At 41.9% G+C, this 12,428-nt stretch overlaps 1 protein-coding gene across 6 annotated transcripts in view; it reads left to right on the top strand.

Moving 5' to 3' along the window:
- Positions 1–12,428, top strand: part of CHRM3 (cholinergic receptor muscarinic 3) — a 538,512-nt gene that overhangs the window by 4,149 nt on the left and 521,935 nt on the right. The gene's annotated exons all lie outside the window — the stretch shown is intronic.

Here is a 12,428-nt window from a genome sequence, read left to right as displayed (position 1 = left end):
TTCAAACAAAGAAATGCAGTTTTGATGCAGCGAAGCTACTGCAAATGTTGAATCACAGTGGGCCTTACAGGAAGACTGTGTTCCCTCTCCAGAGCATGTCTTTCCCAGTGCACAGATGGAGATGATCGGACAGTAGTTGCAGAGTGGGTTTAAGAGTTGAAAGGCATGATGCCTGTGCACACACTTTTTGATCAGTCTCTAAAGCACTGTAAAATGCAGTGCGCGATTTGGTTGCCCACCCACCTTTATATTCCTTGGCGTGGAGCATGGAGAGCCAGTGTGTAGGTGTCCCTCTGGCTCAGTAGTTGGCTACTGTGTGTTCCTTTTTGTCCAGAAATTTGGGCGGCTTGCAGACTCCCCTGCCTCTGGCAGCCTCTCCCCTTCAGGCTGGCAGTTTTGTTCTCTCACCTGTTGGAACTTCCTGCTCATCAGCTCCCAAGGGCCAAGTCCTCTGGCGTGCACCTTCTCAGACTTCCTCTGCGGAGGTGCAGCTGCGGCTGGCCACGCTGACACAGGACCTGGGATCTACTGGTGATGACAGCAAGCCAACAGAAGGAATATTTGAGCCACTGCCATCTTCTTCTCACCAGTTGTGCCAGCTCATCCTGAAGCTAGCTAGAATGTGAACACTTTGAGGAGGAACAATGGTGGAAAAAAACCACAGTAGCTGGCGGGTGCGCTGTGGGGTTTGAGCTCTTGCCTTCCCCAGCCCTGTTCTGGTGAGACTGGGGGTGGGGGCAGGGCTGGCCTTCCTGATTCATCAACCGGTGCAGAAACAGAAGAAGGGAGTCTGAGACGGGATTACCTGCCCTCACCCTAGTGAGCTCTACTAATTGCCATGCCCAGCTAGCCTCGGTTTCTGCAACCCTTGTCATATTTGCCATTTCATAGGACTAAACTTTTCTCATGTTTTCAGTTTGCATTTGCAGGACTGAAGTTGTGCCTAGAAAGACTTTAGCGTGACCTTGACAGTCTCACCCTTTCCAAGAACTTCTGTCCAGAAGCAAGAGTTTACTCCTTCCCTTGCCAGTCTCTGCTGCAGTCCTGAAGTGGACAAACCCCTAGCTAGGCCTGAGGCAGGGCCACCCTTGGGACAGTGTATCATTTCTGCCTGGAGACTTGTGCTGCCAGGTTCCACTTGACAAATCTCCTTGTGTGTCATTGTTGGCAGGATCAAATCTCTGTTCTCCACTCTCCTCCTGGCCACTGTAATTTGAGTTGTTGACTCTCCACTACGGAATTAATCCTTCATTAGGTCATTTGTTCTAGCCTAGCCCCAGCTTATTTCCTGTCCCCGGTGTTCCCTTGAAATCCGGCACACCAGCTGAGCCATGACATATTCTACCTTCAGTCACCTCTACTGCAGGAAGTGGTGCTCGTCTAGACATCCTGGGTTGAGCAGGATATCCTCCAGTGACTGCTGTTTAGATAAAAGTCAGGTGAGGTTAAACCAGAGTAAAATAGTACCAGCTGGTTTCAGAGAGGAGCGGGCTACCAGATGTCTACTGCAAAGGCTGTGCCTTTACGGTCGTGAGGTGTTTTGATGTTCTTCCACTGAAGCCTTCTAATTGATCTCAGGTAGCTATGGCCATGGCATTAGATTCATACAAAAATATCCTGTCAGTAAGCTCTGGGAAAAGGCATCTGCTGACAGTCTGTGTCAGTATTTTTGTATTTATCACTTTGGAGTAGATTACCTCATTAGAATTGCCGGCGCGATCCAGTCTGGAGAGAAACCTAGTTATTGCTTAGCTAGGTACCACTTCTTGTGCACAGCCATTTGAAGTTTCATCCAGCCAGCTCTCACCTCCAGGGGACCCCAATCCAGTGGTATTGTGTGGACTCCAAGAATCCGTATACATTTCAAGTATCATTGGGTTCTGTGTGTCTGTATCTGTGTGTCTATGTATCTATCTTTATTTATCTCTATTTCTATTTCTATGTCTTTCTATCTGTATCTCTCTGTGTACATTCATTTAAAAGTATTATTGAGCACAGTGATTTTTTTGGTGATTTTCAATTTTTTTTAGTTCAAAATAGTCTAAAAGCACAACGTCTCTCATGCAGAGATCCCTCAAATCAATTGCATTGGAAAGAAGTTCTCATACATGAGATGGAAGCAAAGAGCCTCCTGTCTTCCTTGCCTGTGATTTCTCACGTATGTGATAACACATGTCACGTGCATTACCTCGTGGGAAGGGAGCCCTGCAGGGAAACTGGCATTGCCACAAGGTTCCTTTACATGGGGTCCTCCTTTCTTCCTTCTTTATCCCCAAACCCTTCTCATCACACAATAACCAGCCAACCTTTTTCAGCTTTCCTTGAGTGCGGCTATCACCCTGCTTTCCCTCTGATAAATTATTTTAAACCCCTCAATTCATTTAATAATAAGAAACTGAAAACATATCTAAGCAACTACAAGCCACATGTCCCTCATCTGAGTTCTGGTTGTTCTCACTATCTTTAATATTAAAGTCGACAGTCAAGGGTAACCCAGGTAGTATTTATGATTCTTTCTAAAGAAGTTAAGTCATGAGAGTGTTTAATAAGTACATTTTAATAAATACTTGCTTGAGTAAAATGAGTCTCTCTCTCTATCTGTCAATCATCTGTCTACCTATCCAGCCATCTCTGCTTTTCACTTATACACAGGAGTGTATATCCCTGTGGATATGCACTTATACACAGGAGTGTATATCCCTGTGGTAACGAGTGTTATCTAATGTGCCAGGCACAGTGGACCTTCTTTTTTTGGGTGCTCAGAAGGGTGAGTCCAGGGCTCGGCCTTCCAGGAGCACATGATCAATATGAGGTGAGAGCAGCTCCAGAAATCTCAGAACTGGAAGGTGATGTTAGACATTGTATTCGCTTCCTAGGGCTTAAAACAACAGAAATGTACCGTCTCATAATCCCCACACTCCCTTCAAAGGCCCTAACGGAGAACTCGTACTTGCCCCCTGCAGCTTCTGATGGCCGTGGCTGCATTCCCCGACCTGTGACTGCCTCTCACCACTGCCCGGAGTCAGATCGTCTCCTCCCTTTCTGTCCGTGTGTTTCCTCCTTTGTGTGTCCATCTTATAAGGATACGTGTGATTGCATGCAGGGCTCACCCAGAAAATCCAGGACAAGCTCCTCCTTTCAAGGGCCTTAGCTCTCACACCCTTTTACCATATAAGGTAATATTCACGGGTTTGGGGGATTAGGACGTCGACAGACATATCATTTGGGGGGGCCGTCATTCGGCTCACAGCAGAAGTCATCAGTGAAGAGCATCCTACTTTGTGACTCCCCATTGATGATTGTCCAACTGTGTGGTTTGTACGATTTGAGAAATTAACGCCCGCAACGCGTCTCATTCCATTTCCAGAGAGCAGGGAGAGGCAGAGCCTCCCTACAGCTGAGCCAGAAATCCAGTTCCTACTCACTGTGCCTGTTGGCCTTCCTAATCATTCTGAAAATTATGATGGGAATACTTCTGATCTTTCTTCCATAAGAAAATCTTTATCAAGTTCAATAGTTTCAAGTTAAGTCAACCTAGCCCTTTCCGCCTCTTCTAACTTTTCATGTTCATTCCTAACATCTTCATTTACACTCGGTGAGTAACATCCACATATCTCTAATTTTACCGACTTCTGACTGTAACGTTTGCTCTCTGGCTTCCATCCTCAGGAGGTTCACAGAAACCGCTCGGCCAAAAACCACCTGTCCCCTCTTAGTCACAAACAAAAGGCCCTTTCCCGGGCATCCCCCTTCATCTCTTAGCAGCACCTTCAACCACCCTTCATTTTGAAAGCATTGTACTTCCCTGGCTGTCTTCCTCCTCTGGTTCCTCTTCCGCCTTCCAGCCTCCCTGCACCGTCTCCCGAGCTGCATGAGGCTCTGCAGGTCTTTCTCCTCCGTTGACTCCCATGCCTTTCTTGCACGCTTTTCCTTTTGTGACTTCATCCATTGTCATGATTTCCACTACTTTTCAATGTGGGTCACCCATCTTATCATCTCCAAGCCTGGTGTGGCTTCTGGAAGGGGCATTTCCGTGAGCTTGCTGGGTAGCACCGCCTTCATTTGTTTCTTCCTCGCCCTGCTCCCCTGAGGTTTCCCGTTTACATGCCTAGGGTGGCCACCCTGTGGCTTGGAGTTTTCTGAGTAATCTTGATTTCTTCTCTTGCATAGTTTCCCACATTTAGTCAGATACCAAATTGTAATAATTCAACCAAGTAATAGCTCACTCAACCTCTTGGCTTCTTTTCTTTCCTACTACCAACACCTCCGTTCACGGCTTTTCCAACTTTCATGTGCAGTCAGGTCACATGGGGATCTTGTGATAAAGGCAGACTCTGATTCAGGAGGGCTGGAGCGGGGCCTGGGGATCTGCATTTCTAACACCCCCCCCCCCCCCCAGGTGATGCTGATGCAATCAGACCTTTATACATTTCTCTGAGTCTCCAGGCTTCCCAGCTGATTTCACTGATTATAGTCCCTTCTTCTAATCCACTTTAGAGATTACTTTTATTGAAGATCAAGTCTGATCATTTTTTCCCTCCTATCCTCAAAACACTTCTCTGACATCCCCTTCTATTACCTATTGAATAACAATGAAATCTCTTACATCAGCATTCAGCTAGCATTCCATATGTTCCATGGTTTGGATTTACATTAATTCAATCTCAAGTCTCAAGGTCACCTTTAACTTTACCCGCAGTACTTGCTGTCCTGTACACCCCCTCTGCCATTTTCATGATTTTCACATGTTCTCATACTGCTTGGAATGCCCTTTCTTCCACATCCTCATGGGTCCAAATTTTAGCAATTTGTCAAGGACAAAGTGCTTGAAATGCCACTTTTCACTGTGAATTCATCTTTTAGTACTTTATCAGATTCTCAGTTTTATCACTGATCACATTCACTCTTATTTGTGTGTGTGTGTATAAATTATTTCAAATACTAGAGTGTGAAGTGCTTGAATGATGATGCCATGTTGCATTTGTCTTTGATTGCCCTAAAGTACTTACTATGGAGTCATCCCCATAAAATGCTCAATATACATATCGACATATAAAGTATGTAAATATAGTGGTTTTGATGTTTTTCTCATTATAAAAATAATATGGATTACACAGAATTCAGTCATGAAAGAAATATATTATGTCAAAAGTAAAAGTCCATCATGACCCAGTGCCCCCAAAGGTAACCAAGGTTAACAATTTGATGCATAATCCTCTGATATTTTTCTGTACATATCCTAACATTCATGCAAAACTGGGATAATAATAGACTTTTGTGAGCTGACTTTAAATGTAAATCTACCTCCTTAATTTTTAAATCTGCAGTGTGTTCTAAAAGATTGACTGATTTCACTGCATAAAAATCAATCCACTTAAAGTGGCCCAGCAATAAAGAAATCTGTTTGCTTTGAATTTCTGATTAGTTAAGCATGTCTATGTTCAGCACTTTCTCTGCCCCCAGGATCATACTAGACACTTCAGATTTGTAAGAGTAACACACAAACACTGCCCTAGAAGACACAAGCTGTTCTTATGCCTTCAGGCTAATGTCGGCCAGTGGACTAATGGAGGTACAGTGGTCACTCATTTTCGATGCCAGATTGAAATCATCATGTTTGATGACATGCACTCTCAGATCGTTAACTTTTGTGTTGAAGTTGAAGCTTTTGCATTAATTAGATCCATAAAGTACAGGTGACTCATTTTGAATTCTGAATGTGGACATTTTAGTCTGTCTAACGCACACATATATGTATATTTGTTTTTGTTTCATGAATGAATATAAGTTTGGAATAAAAACAGAAAAACTTTTAACAAAGACGACAAAATCTTGTATGTGCAATAAAACTACAATTTAGGGAGAAGTATGGAGAAAAAACATCATAATGATCTGTGTCTTAGAATGCCAGTAAGTCAAGGCACAATATGACACATTTGTTGAAAAGAGAATTCCTTTAGAATTTGTAATCAATATTCCCCTAAGAATTTTGAAGAGAGAAATCTTTTTTTTTTTTTTTTTTTTTGTGGTACGCAGGCCTCTCCCTGCTGCGGCCTCTCGCACTGCGGAGCACAGGCCCCGGACGCGCAGGCCCAGCGGCCATGGCCCACGGGCCCAGCCGCTCCGTGGCATGTGGGAAGAGAGAAATCTTAATAATGATGAATGTTTGTTATTGCTACCCTATTTGTCATTTAGAAAAATGTTTGTGGTAGAATTCTGGAAGATAATTTTCCTGGATAGTGGGAGGGCAGGTATATGGTCAGGGAATCTAGAACTGTCAGCAAAATTGGTTGTGTCTTAAGAAGAAATACTTAAAACTAGAATGCCAAGACAGTAAGGGGAGAAAACTTTGAACCTGTGTGAGATTTCTGCAGTGTGAGTTAGTGAAATTATAAAAAGAATATTTCTGCATCCTGTTGAGTGATTCACCCAGGGTCCCAAAATTCACAGGCCTGGATCTTTTGACTCTGTGTCTGGTTTTCTCTATCCTTTCATGCTAGATCTCTTCTCAGGACCCAACTCACCTCTTTCTCGCTTGACATCCTCTCTCGGTGATTTCAGCTGCGCTTAGGGCTTCAAGTGTCGGTAGACATAGTTTTGTAGGCCGTAGCTCTTCCCCTGAGTGCTAGATTTCCATGCTGGCACCCTGTTGGACATTTCCACAAAGAATATCAATCAGGCACCTGTCATGTACCATTTGGACTCTGGAACCCATCATCTTTCTCCAAGATATGCTGTTCCTCCTATTTTTTTCCTGTATTAATTGACTGCATCACAGTCATCCTAGGAGCTCAGACTTGAAGCATCTCCAATCTGCATTTCCTTTATACCCTCCCTCCTCTCGTGCAGTCTCTAAATCCTACTGGATTTTCCTGAACCGTCTCATCAGTTCCTTCCTTCCTACTCCCACTCCCATTTTCTTGATACAGGCCTTCCCCAACCCCCCCCAACCCACCCCCGCACTGTCCCGATGGCCTCTGACTTGTCTTTTTGCTTTGTTTGCTTGTACCTATTCTACAATGAGCTCAAAGTCCATTACCGTTTCACTCTCCATAACTTTCAGCCCCTTCTTCCTTTCCCCCCTCTGCTGTGGCACTGTAGCCACGTCAGCCTGCTTTGAGGGTCCTGGGATGTGCCTCTAGGTAGACCCTCCACACTTCCTGAAATGTGCTCCCTAGCTTTGGCCTTAGCAGTCCTGCAAACAGGAGGAGGCCTGCATGCCTCCTCTAAGACAATTCGTCTCTTCATTCCCCATGCCCCTTGAGTGTATTATTCTTTGCCATACTTGTTTCCACTAGAATAAACGATGCAAATATCAAAGTTTTCCTCTGGATTTTGAGCTTCTTATCAGGAGCCACCCATTATTTATTTCTCTATACCCAGGACTTACACATTGTGAAATGGGGATGCGCAACTCACTATATTGAATGATGGTTAGATCTCTGTCAGGGCAGAGATGTTTATGTTATGTTTTATTCATGATACAGTCCAAGGGTCTAAACAGTGCTTGGCAAAAGTACTCGCATTAAGTATTGGTTCTTGAATGAATTCCTTCTTACTGTCCCTTTTGGGGTGGGGGAAGAAATCTGAGGTTTAGAAGTTTTCAGTGTATTTTGATAATGACAGGATAGTTTACATGTTAATAAACAGTAAGGAGTTCTTGATGAATATGATACAGAACATAATAAAATTATCCCAGGTCAGACTCAGTTTCACTTGCTTGAAGTGTCGTCTGCAAGGATATAATGGTTGCCCTGGTGACCCTAATATTTTGAGAGGCATTGTTCTCTCAGATAACATCTAACAAATTAGGGCTCTTCTCACCAACTTGTTCTAGTGGCCAGGACTTTTGAAGGAGTCATTTTTCATTGATCACCAGTTGCTATAAGTAGCCAGGTCTCCTAAGGGCTTTTCATAATCACTGGAAAGATTTCCATGACAGGGATTTAAGGTGATGTTTCTACCATTGTGGCCTAGGATCATTTGACCAAAATCACCTGGGGTAGTTGTTAAACTGTAGCCTTGGGGATTGAAACTAGATCAGCTGAATTAGAATGGGGGGAGGGGCGGGGTCTGCAATCTGCATTTTAAATAAATACCTTGAATGATACTTCTGCCAGCTAAATTTTAAAATCCACTAATGGAAGAGAGAGACAGAATATTTTGTTTGAGAGAACGATTGAATGAGCTAGAGAAACACTTTAGAAACACTTTGTATTTTTTTTAAGTAGATTAATAGCCTGGATTGGCAAGGGGTACATTATCTTAGGCTGTTTCTGGTAAAATGAGCCATTCAATTTTGGGTGTTTCTCAGGCTCTGAGGAAGGGCAGAGTGCTCTTTTCCACTGAAATTTAAACACAATTGAGGAATGACTGAGGTCTCAGGTATAGAATTAAGGTGAAACCATTTCCATCACATGTACCCCTTGGTAACTAAATATATAGTTTTTTAAAAATATGGATAACATTGTTCACAAGGTGCTATAAAAACAAATTATCTCAAATACATCTAGTCCTGAACACTTTTTCTTTGTTTCTTGTGTCGTACCATGGAACTATATCAGAAGCGGACCACATTTTTGCATGTGTATAATGCTATATTTAGAGTCTAACTTTCTGAGCAAGTACATCACATATATTATTGATGTGAACAACAGGGTGTCAATAAAGGAATGACAAAATAGTCTGTAAATGCTGCATATGTGCAGAGTAGTTTAATTAATATGAATGGTCTTAGAAATGGACATAGATTAGTTTTGCTCAATTAAAGGGCATTTTATAATAGATCTTCTAGACGTGAGTGCATTTTAAAAAGCATATACAGTACAGCTAATACTTTCACACAGATTTAATGTAAAGTATAACATAAATTTTAAGAGAATTAAACAAAATTGTCAATCACTCTGTTCCTTAGAACTTTAGAAATTCCTCTGGTAGGGGACCCACACAGTCTGGCCTATTTTCAGCTTTTCTACCGGCCATTCACTTGTTCATTAAATTTAAGTTCCTGAATTGTTTCAGGCACTGTTCTAGATGCTAGAGATAATTAGATGAATAGTCATTCTGCTTTCATGGAACTTATGTCTTTGTGAATTCAAATCCATAAAACCTGGAATAATATTCCCAGGGTTTTCTAAACAGGCCTGTTCCTCCTTAGTGTCAAGAAGAGAGGAGATGGGGGTGTTAGGATAGTGTAACCAATTAGATGTGTGATCTTCCTTAGGCTTTACTTTCCCCTCACCTCTTAAACATGGGGTTTAGATTAAATTTTTCTCGGCAAAATACTGCTGCTTTTCTAGAAAAATTAGACTGCTGTTACTAACTTTTGCCACTAGATGGCAAACATCTGCATTTGTGTGTCCAACGAGTGAGTCAAGTTTTGAAAATTAAAATGAGGTTGAAAACGATTCACTTGATATGAAAAATAATGTTGTCAGTCTCACATGAATGAGAGGTAGCGGTTGCTCCTATGTGCCATGGATTCCATCCTTTAAACGTGACCATTTTAAAACTCCCTGGCATCTACTTTTCCATGTGGCTACCTGCTCTGTTTCTTTTCAAATGCAGGGCAACCCATTTTTGAAATGCTTTTTGAAAATCACATATATTGCTGAAGTTATGATATAACAGTGAGTCTTTAATGTACTTTTACCAGTGTTCTTTTTGTATGAAAATTAAAATAGTCTTTTCAAGCTGAGGCATAGATGAATACACTGGGTGGATCTAGAGAATGTGTTAACTTTGTCAGATATAACATGAGAAACAAATGTTTCATTTTCCTGTGACAGAAGAAACAAAGATACTAGATACTCTCTGCCTGACTACTTCACTTGATCTACTTTTGGCTACAAGAGTCCAAAGAAAATGAAACAGGAACAGAAGTTACATCTGGCAAATCACATATATAAACCAAGATTAGCATCACTGTTACAGAACTGAAAACTGGCCCAAAGCCTGGTGATGAAGAGCCCACCTGTATCCCCTTTTCAGCAAGGAAATAAGTAACCAAAGCATGAACACAAGCATGTCTTTTGGAAGACCGAGGGTGCCATATCAAGTCCAAACAACACTAAGCTATGAAAAGTAGTGCCCACTGACTCTAAATTTCTGGGAAACCCACACCAACTACACATACCGCCTTTGACTTTCTAAGACAAGATTGTTTTGAGGCAGCTAGGTTATACAAATTTGCAGCAAGTCTTGACCCTAGATATGTGCTTATAATCTACAAAGATGTTCACTTGTAAAACAGAGTTTTCTGGGCCAAGTTGTTCTTGGGATTCAAAGGGTGAAGAAGCCAGATCTTTTTGGAGGGTTACCAGGTACTTGGTGGTGTAAAGGATTTCACTTGAGAGAGATACTGTAAAAGGACCAGTAAGGTTTAAATAGATGGAGACGCAAGGTAGAATATTTAGGCAAAACTTAACTTACATGTGAAAACCCCTTGCCGTTTTTGGTCTATACCATGAACACTCCATCTCAGATCCTTTGCACTTACTGTTCTGTTTGGAACGCTCTTTGTCCAGAAACGTATACAGCTTGCTTCTGCACTTAAGATATGTCCTCAGATATCACCTTATCAGGCCAGCATTTTGTGATCACCTCATCTGAAACAGCATGCACCTCTTTCATCATTCACCATCTCCTTAATCTGTTGTTTTTCTCTTCTGAGCATTTATCACCACCTGATACAATACATATTAATTTTTTTTGTTTCATTTATAGTCTATTTACACCCACTACAGCATGAGCTCTCTGAGACCAAGGAATTAATCTTTTATTTTAATTGCTAAATATCCAGTTCCTAGAACACTGCCTGGCCCAGAGTAGGCTCCTGTCAAACCCTAAATGACTAAATGGATATGCAATGCGCTTTTCCTAGAGCCTGCAGGAGTGAAGCCCTGCTGACTGTTTTTTTTTTCTCTTTTTGGCTTCTGGCATCTTAGTTTCCTGACCAGTGACTGAACCCTGGCCTTCGGCAGTGAAAGCTTGCTGTCCTAACCACTGGACCACCAGGGAATTTGCGGTGCCATGTTTATTTTTCTTATTTATTTTGTTAACATCTTTATTGGAGTATAACTGCTTTACAACGGTGTGTTAGTTTCTGCTGTATAGCAAAGTGAATCAGCTATACGTATACATATATCCCCATATCCCCTCCCTTTTGCGTCTCCCTCCCACCCTCCCTATCCCACCCCTCTAGGTGGTCACAAAGCACGAAGCTGATCTCCCTGTGCTATACGGCTGCTTCCCACTAGCTATCTATTTTACATTTGGTAGTGTATATATGTCCATGCCACTCTCTCACTTAGTCCCAGCTTACCCTGCCCCCCCCATGTCCTCAAGTCCATTCTCTACGTCTGTGTCATTATTCCTGTCCTGCCCCTAGGTTCATCAGAACCTTTTTTTTTTTTTAAGATTCCATATGTATGTGTTAGCATACGGTATTTGTTTTTCTCTTTCTGACTTACTTCACTCTGTATGATAGACTCTAGGTCCATCCACCTCACTACAAATAACTCAGTTTCATTTCTTTTTATGGCTGAGTAATATTCCATTGTATATATGTGCTGCATCTTCTTTATCCATTCATCTGTCGATAGACACTTAGGTTGCTTCCATGTCCTGGCTATTGTAAATAGAGCTGCAGTGAACATTGTGGTACATGACTCTTTTTGAATCATGGTTTTCTCAGGGTATTTGCCCACTACTGGGATTCCTGGGTTGTATGGTAGTTCTACTTTTAGTTTTTTAAGGACCCTCCATACTGTTCTCCATAGTGGCTGTATCAATTTACATTCCCACCAACAGTGCAAGAGGGTTCCCTTTTCTCCACACCCTCTGCAGCATTTATTGTTTGTAGATTTTTTGATGATGGCCATTCTAACTGATGTGAGGTGATACCTCATTGTGGTTTTGATTTGGATTTCTCTGATGATTCATGATGTTGAGCATCCTTTCATGTGTTTGTTAGCAGTCTGTATCTTTCTGGAGAAATGTCTGTTTTAGGTCTTCTGCCCATTTTTGGATTGGGTTGTTTGTTTTCTTGATACTGAGCTGCATGAGCTGCTTGTATATTTTGGAGAGTAATCCTTTGGCAGTTGCTTCATTTGCAAATATTTTCTCCCATTCTGAGGCTTGTCTTTTCGTCTTGTTTATGGTTTCCTTTGCTGTGCAAAAGCTTTGAAGTTTCATTAGGTCCCATTTGTTTTTTTTCTTTTTATTTCCACTTCTCTAGGGGGTGGGTCAAAAAGGATCTTGCTGTGATTTATGTCATACAGTGTTCTGCCTATGTTTTTTTCTAAGAGTTTTATAGAGTCTGGCATTACATTTAGGTCTTTAATCCATTTTGAGTTTATATCTGTGTATGGTGTTAGGGAGTGTTCTAATTTCATTCTTTTCCATGGAGCTGTCCAGTTTTCCCAGCA

Source organism: Globicephala melas, chromosome 16, assembly GCF_963455315.2.
Source record: "Globicephala melas chromosome 16, mGloMel1.2, whole genome shotgun sequence".
Classification (NCBI taxonomy): Eukaryota; Metazoa; Chordata; class Mammalia; order Artiodactyla; family Delphinidae; genus Globicephala; species Globicephala melas.
Note: the sequence above shows the minus strand (reverse complement) of the source record. Positions and strands in the feature narration are given on the sequence as shown.